Source organism: Ostrea edulis, chromosome 6 (genome assembly GCF_947568905.1).
Source record: "Ostrea edulis chromosome 6, xbOstEdul1.1, whole genome shotgun sequence".
Classification (NCBI taxonomy): domain Eukaryota; kingdom Metazoa; phylum Mollusca; class Bivalvia; order Ostreida; family Ostreidae; genus Ostrea; species Ostrea edulis.
The window spans coordinates 76,143,837-76,152,195 of NC_079169.1; positions in this window are offsets into that span (position 1 = coordinate 76,143,837).

Sequence of the window (8,359 nt, forward strand, 5' to 3'; positions counted from 1 at the left end):
TGGGAGGTTTGGGAAGAGTCCCTATATATTTTACACATATTTCAAACTTTCTCCCAAATACCCCCTCAGACTTCTCCATTTTGCTTCATACAAACCAAAGTGTTCCAGTGAGGTGATCCAGTGGAGGGATGAATCCTACTACTAGGATATACTGCAAGATAAAATTAGCTTGGTTGTTCGCGATGGAATATATACTTCTACCATCTTTTTACAAGAAAAAATATTGACGCAAGTCAAATTCGGCCACAAATACTTAGTAACTATCAAAATGACTTGGAGTGAAAAATTGAAGAAGACAGTGATCTTTTGATTTATTGATAACACAAAAATGATGTAAATGCTGCCCCCACGTACAACAATGACTGCCTGCCAACGCCTTCCAATAGCGCATTTAAGTCTCTAAAAACTGTCTAGCGAAGTTGTTCCACTCTAACTAAAGAGTTTGGGTCAAGTCGTTGCAGAGTTTAAGGTTGCGGTTGTCTCTAGTGGATGCACTTATCCAGTTCGTCCCATGCATGTTCGATAGGATGATAATCTATTCATTTGGATATGGCCAAGGAAGAGCCTTGATTTATGTCTTTGTAGAGTATCACATGCAGTATGTGGTCTGGCGTTACCATGTTGGAATACTGCTCCAGAATGCTGCATTATTGGTACCACGTGTGACTGTATGACTTCATCAATATACCGTTGAGCTGTCAAAGAACCTTGTACATGTATGTATAGAATATTGCTGCCCACATTATAACTCTACCCTCCAAACCAGTCAGCCTCTTGGATGCAATTTTACGCAAAACATTCATTTTGGCGTTTATACACTATATGTGTTTACATCATACCTCTGCAGTAAAAATCGAGATTCGTCGCTGAACCAAACTGACAACAGCTTTGGTGTGGTCATTAATCTATGAGTCGGCGATGTTGCAGACTCGGAGCAATGTCACGAACAGGTGTGCGCGCTCTATCAATCCCAGCATCCTTTAGTCAATTGCGAATAGCCTGATTTGATATTCTGCGAATTCCAGGAAGGACAGGTTCTGTAAATGACGTTGAAGAAGATTACGTAATCGAGCGAAGCGATCCTGTGCTGCAGCTGACGTCACGTGTGGTCTATCTGCTCTATGACAATCATATGTTGAACCACGCTGTTCATACCTGCTTCAAATGCGAGTTATGGTGCTTTGTGGAACATACATTGAAATCTCATGCAACTGCAAAGTGTGACACACCTGCTTCCAGTCGTCCAATTGCGTTGTTGCGTTGAGCGTCATTCAGACGTGGGGTTTCTCGAAAAGCTTTCACATTTAAAGACAAATCTTCAAACATCGAGAATTTGTGCATTTGATCTAGACTAATGGTGCCTGGATCACGTACATCAAGAACTTACAACCATAGAGAATTATATTTTAGGATTTTATGAAAACAAGTTTTATTGTCCTCAAATTATATATAATACCCAGTAAACAATAGTAATTAATGTAACAAAGAGTAATCAAGCGATTCATTCTAGACCTAAAAACGCATGAAAATATTATTTGAAAAGATTCAGCAAAAAAAACCCATTCATTTTTATCAGTCATTTCATTTATGCAGTGTTTATCTACGTACAACATGCATACAAGGTACATTATCTTTCAATATGGCTGGATTTTATTTGATTTACTTGTTTTCTATTCACTGCAAATATAACAGTGATTACATGATTGCTGCGACTAGAAGCAATTCAAAGGAATTAACATATGCTTCTTGCAATCTTTCTACAAACATAAGTTGCTCCGAATTTGCTGCAAACCTGTAGCAAGTTTCAGCAATCGCAACTAGCTGCAAACGTCTGTGAACAATAAAATTCTTCCTGCAAACAATTTAGTTTGCTATAAACTTGCTGGAGATCTTCAGGGAACACATTAGTTTAGTAAGGGAGTCCCTTTTGTTGAAATAAGGGCCAAGCAAAGAACTGAACCATGGATGACCTCGTATGTTATGCGTCTATTAGAGACAGATATTTGTATTTGTACAGAAAACAAAATCAGGAAGACTGCAAACGGTTTCGTAAATTAAGAAATCTAGTACAGAGTACACTTGCTCAAGTCTATGTTGTTTTGATTACTTCATCATTTCATCCAAATTTAACTGTGTTTCAGAAATCTAAATCATTGCTCTCTACCATACATAAATGTCATCAAACATATATGTTTGTCATTATTAAAAAGTATTTAAGAGAGGACAGATTAAACGTAGAAACTTGAGCAAGTCGATGTATAGAAGAAAGTTAAAAAAGCTATACTCTTTGTTATTTTCAGGATAAGATTTTGGAAAACAGGTCCGATCCTAAGAAGTTGTGAGCTTAAGGATATGACTATTAACATAAACAAAAGGGTAGAAAAAACGTTGTGCTGTGGTAAAGTATTCTTCTTGGTAGTCTATCGAAAGCCAAGGATGACGACTTGTTGTGTTTTTATTTGTGGGAGCGCATGTGGCTTCGAAGTCCTAAGGCAGAAGTACAGATGCGGTTGCAGGAGGGACATTGAACGCCAGTCTTTGGGGCAGGATTGGCGGCGCTCGTGAGCAGCGGTGAGACGTTGGCAGCGGTCCTTTTCAAAATTGGCAAAATTAATGCTCTTTGATCAAGGAACGCCAGTCAGTTCTGTCAGAGGCAGCATCTTCAACCTGTCTGGGTGGAAGGTCGGCCCACTCGCAATACATCTTGACATCGTCCTTGTACCTTTTCTTTGGTCGGCCCCGATTGCGGCTGTCCATCGTCAGCTCACCATAGAACAGCTGTCTGGGAATCCTGGACCCAACCATGCTGATCAAATGTCCAGTCCAGCGTGGTTGTGTCCGGAGTTCCTTTACCTCAATGCTTGTGGAGTTCGCCCTGTCGAGTACCTCCAGATTGGAAGTTCTGTCCTGCCAGTGAATCTTCACGATGATCCGCCGCGGTGGGTTAGAGGTTAGAGCGTTCGCCCCGCATGTGGAAGGCCGGGGTTCGAATACCGGCCGCAATAGATTTAAGTCGTTAAAACAGGTAGTGACTGTTCCATCGCCAAACTCTCGGCACCAGGTGTGAATGTCACGGGTCCTTGGAGATGACCTTAGAAACGGATGTCCCGTGTCACAGTAGGTGTGGCACGCTAAACAACCCTCGCTGCTCAATGGCTGTAAGCGCCGAGCAAAAGCCTAAATTCGAAGCTCTTCACCGGTCTTGGTGACGTCCTCATATGCATGAAAAATTCTCGAGTGAGACGTTAAACAAGATGGCGGACAGAACGCATGTGGAATTGCTCTAACTGTTTAATATGCCTGCAATAGAGGGTCCACATCTCACACCAGTACAACAGCGAGGAGAGTACAACTGCGTTGTACACTTTCAACTTAATGCCTTTGTGCTGTAACACTCTGGAGCGGAGTCTACCCATTGCTTGACTAGTTTTCTGGCTCCGGGCTGTGATATCCTTGTCTAGGGAGTTGTCGCTAGAGATGGTGCTTCCTAGGTACTTGAAGGTGTCCACGTTCTTCAATTGAGTACAGTCGATAGTAATGCGCTCATCGGTGCAGGCTGAAGGATAACTTCAGTCTTCCTCAAGCTGATTGTCAGACCAAACAATTTGGTCGCCACAGAGAATATGTCGACGTTCGGCTGTATGTATTTCTCTTTATGGGCCATTAGGGCGCAGTCGTTGGCAAACAATGCTTCGGTGAGCAGTTTCTTATGCGTCTTTGTTTTTGCTGCTAGGTGGTGAAGGTCGAACAATGAGCCATCCAGACGATATCGCATAGATACCATTGTCAAGGTCTCTGACAACATGTAGCATCACCTTAGTGGAAAAGAGATTGAACAGCACCGGGGCGAGGACGTATCCTTGTTTCACGCCGTTTGAGAGGTTGAATTTCTCCCAGGGACATCCATCTGGCAGTTCATTTCCTGTCATGTCGTCATGGAACAGTTGGATGAGTTTCCCAAGGATGACCCACAGTGCCTCTCTGTTAACCATGTCGAACGCCTTCGTCAGAGCTATGAAGACAGATTATATGTTCGTGTTCTGCTCGAGGCACTTCTCTTGTGTTTGCCTTACGGTGAAGATCATGTCAATAATGGATCTTTCAGGACGTGAACCACACTGAGACTCTGGAAGGTTCTGTTCGGAGATGGATGCGATCAGTCTTTTCAGTATGATGGGTGCAAGGATTTTTGCCGGCTATTGGGGGCAGTGAAATACCACTGTAGTTCCCGCAGTCAATTCGAGAGCCATTGTTCTTTTACAGCGTGACTACTGTAGCATCCCGGAAGTCCTGTTGCATTACTTCTTCTTCCCAGATGCTGGTAGGAATTTAATGGAAAACCTACAGGGAGTCTTTATCGAGAACCTTGTTCAATTCGGCGGGAATTCCATCTATGCCAGAGGCCTTACCACAGTTTATCTGCTTGTTTGATTTCTCAGTCTCCACGATAGTTCAGTTCGGGTTGGCTGCTGGGCTATCTGGTCGAGTGCAGACTGCACAACTATTGAGGGTCGATTAAGCAGCTAGCTGAAGTGTTCCTTCATGTGAATGAAGATGTCAGTCTTGTCCTTGATCAGGGCGGCACCGTGGCGTTAAAGCTGTAGCAGATTATTCTAACATTCATTGTTACTACCATAACATCTAAATTAGTAAATATTTTATCTAGCCCTTCCAAGCTGTTTACTAGTAATGTCACATCGATTGATTTTAAACAATTCTCTGATGAAAGGAATACATAAAGCAAAACAGCTTGAACTTCAATCTGTGTCTGAAGAATTCGTTTATAAAGACATTTGGATTTTAACAAAAGTACTGGGTTATATTACATTCCTGTAACGTTTTTGAAAGATGGTGCTTTTTATTATATTATGTTGGAGAAACTAAGGGTTCACTTAATAAAAGAATATCGGGGCACATATTTCAAATATATAATGTTAGTAACCAACTTCTTTACAAACATTTCAATTCACCTGACCACTCCATCTTCTCCATGAAAGTAAGGATTTTGGGAGGGAAAATTACCATCACACAAATAGTCCCAAATTAAGTACCCTTTTCGTAGACAACGAGAAGATCACTGGATCAGGACTCTAGGTACTGCATTTCCATATGGATGCAATACTAATGTATATGATGTGGGAAATTTGACTAGTCCACAAGGAAATAACGTGAATGTGATGGAACTCTTTCTCAATATTCAAAGACGGAAACGCATATAAAAGACCAAGTATAAATGATGTCACGTTTAATTCAGTTTTACCTTACGTCAACAGACAATTAGGTCCACATTATATTCGCACAAAACTCTACTCTGTTCCATTGAGAGTTTTACATACGTTATTTCAAGAAGCCACATCTGGTCTATACTTGGATTTTTTAACACCTAAATATAGACTGAACTCTATGATTATGGATGTTGCCAATCACAGGCTATTTAAACCACCACGGGTCACGGATGATATTCCTTCCAAATCGTGCCGCCAGTTCCTTAAGCTCAAATTTACAAACAAAGGAATAGATGCCGTCAACATGAACAACATTCTTCGCCATAAAAGAGTTCAGTCGTGTAATCCAACTTATTTCAAGTTCAAGTCTACACCCATTATTTCCTACAAATATACTTCTACTATTGCATCCAACCTTTTCAATTATAAACAAACTTTGCAGTGCCTTGATATAGACCATCTTATACTTAATCCACCTACGTGTTCTTCAACTATAGTCCAGCTGGACATGTCATTACTGGTGATGTTGATATAGTTGAAAATGAGGCCCTCAAATCACTTATTCTAAATACAGAGAACCACGGCCTTTCAATTGTCGACAGAACTTCATTTCTATTATGAATTCTGTCGAGGATTATGTCAGGCGATGGGTTAAACATGAAAAAGAACTTGATATATTGTCAGATTGGATTGAAAGTATAAGAGGAATATTGATATCCGCATTAGATATATCAACACAAAAGTACGTACCATCTATCCTTCTGTATGAAGTAAACCAGAAATGATAAAAGAATTAGATAGGTTACATGAGAAATATGTTTTGGTTCCAGCTGACAAAGCTTGTAACAACATTGTCTTTGTAAGGCTCATTATTACAACTGTATTTTAAACGAAGTTGTCATTAATTCCACTTTTGGTAATCGTTCTTATGCTGCAACTGCCCTTTCAAAAGACGAAATTCTTCAAAAGCATGCTTCAGTTTTAAACACATTTAATATCCCAGTCAATGGGTCGGATGAATATGAGTTACCGTACCTATAATGGATTCCTAAACTCCATAAAACCCTTACAAACAAAGATATGTTGCTGAATCCAGTAAATGTTCTACCAAGCCCCTATCTTTGCTTCTCACGAAAATATTAACAGCTGTGAAGGAGAATCTTCAAACGTACTGTGCGACTACATATTTCAGAAGTGGTGTAAATCAAATTTGGATTCTAAAAAAAATTCTAAAGAACTTTTAGTAAACTTGAAATCACAAAACTTTTCTCAAATCAACAACATCAAAACGCATGACTTTTCAACGCTTTACACGACCATTCCTCATGATAAATTAAAGACTATACTTTTTGACATCATAGATAGTTGCTTCCAAAATGGAAAACGCAAATATTGATATCTAGTGATCAGTCATCCAAAAAATTACTTTGTTAAACGCCACTCTGATACCACGCACAGATACTCTGAAGTTGAAATAAAAATATGCTGGAGTTCCTCATTGACAATATATTCGTGGTCTTTGGTGGTCAGATCTTCCAGCAGTCTCTTAGGGTCCCCATTGGCACGGGTTGTGCTCCTTTGTTGGCTGGCCTGTTTTTGTATTCTTATAAAGCAGAATTTCTTCAAAAACTTCTACGTGAGAAGAAAAGATATCTTGATGTGGCCTTTAATTTGACATTTAGATATATTGACGACGTATTGTCTATTAAAAATAATAATTTTCAATCATATGTCGATTCAATATATCCCGGTGAACTCAAAATAAAAGACACCACAGAGTCGTTCACTTCTGTTTCATGCTTAGATATTTTATTGAAACTAGATATTAAAGGGACTGGTTCACGATTTTTGATAAAATTATTTTTCATGTTTTATGTTAAACATTAAAAACGTAACTCATTTAATGTTGACAGCCAAAATTTAGACCTTCTGAATGAAAGGTGAAGATAACGTACAGTGATTAATCGCATAACTCCTATAAGCAATACAAAATAGGTAGTTGGGCAAACACGGACCCCTGGACACACCAGAGGTGGGGTCAGGTGCCCAGGAGGAGTAAGCATCCCCGGTCGACTGAATGCAAGAATGAAGCAATATTTCAGCCTTAAATCTGTGTTATGTAAACAAAGACTCGAGTCTTTTTATGCATACAAACAAGTGAAATATTGATTTTGTAATATAGAGCATCTTAATTTTGCATCTAGTCACAAATTTTAACTTTTAGATGACACATTTTACCCCAAAAATGCTTGAAATGTGAAAGATATAATAGACTTAGATCGATATCCATTTCTTTTGAAAATTTTGTAAACAATAACATACCGCAATCTTTGTTTACAAAACAAAAAACAGACTCTCTAAAATGAGCTTCTGCGATAATTTATAACTTTAATTTTTATGTGAAATCTTTTAAACACATTAGTCAGTAGATTTTGATCATTAAAAGCGAAAAAGAAAATTTTGGGGAAAATCGTGAATCGGTCCCTTTAACGGCAAACTAACAACTCGATTTTAAGACAAACGGGATGATTTCAACTTTTCCATCCTCAACTTCCCATATTTATGTAGCAATATTCCATTATCACCTGCATATGGTGTTTATACCTCTTAATTGATTCTATACGCAAGAACTTGCTCTGTGTATGGTCAGTTTTTAAATCGAGGTAGGCTACTGACAAACAAGTCTATAAAACACAAATATTTAAAACAAGTTTATAAAAAAGAACACCTCTAATGTTGGACTCGTAAAATGCTTTTGACACCGCTGACCATACAATATGTCAATATATATAGTGTTACCTCGTTATATCGCCACCCCTGCATACCACCATCGAAATGTGTAGAACAGATTTCCATACACGCTAATAACCCCGATATAACGCCCACCTCGCCTATTGCCATCCGTCACCCGTTTTCAGGTATAAAAAAGGTCAAATTGTCTTTCTAAATCCCCCGATAGTAATGCCAACGACCAGGGATCAGAAACCCTAATTATACATAATTGGTCTGCTCAGGTGAATTAGAGCGGAACTAAATTTAGTACATGTCATGAAAACAGGTAAGCATTGGTAATTGCGATAATAACTTGAACATACAGTAAATGATACTCAATTACACATTGTCTCTGAAATTGT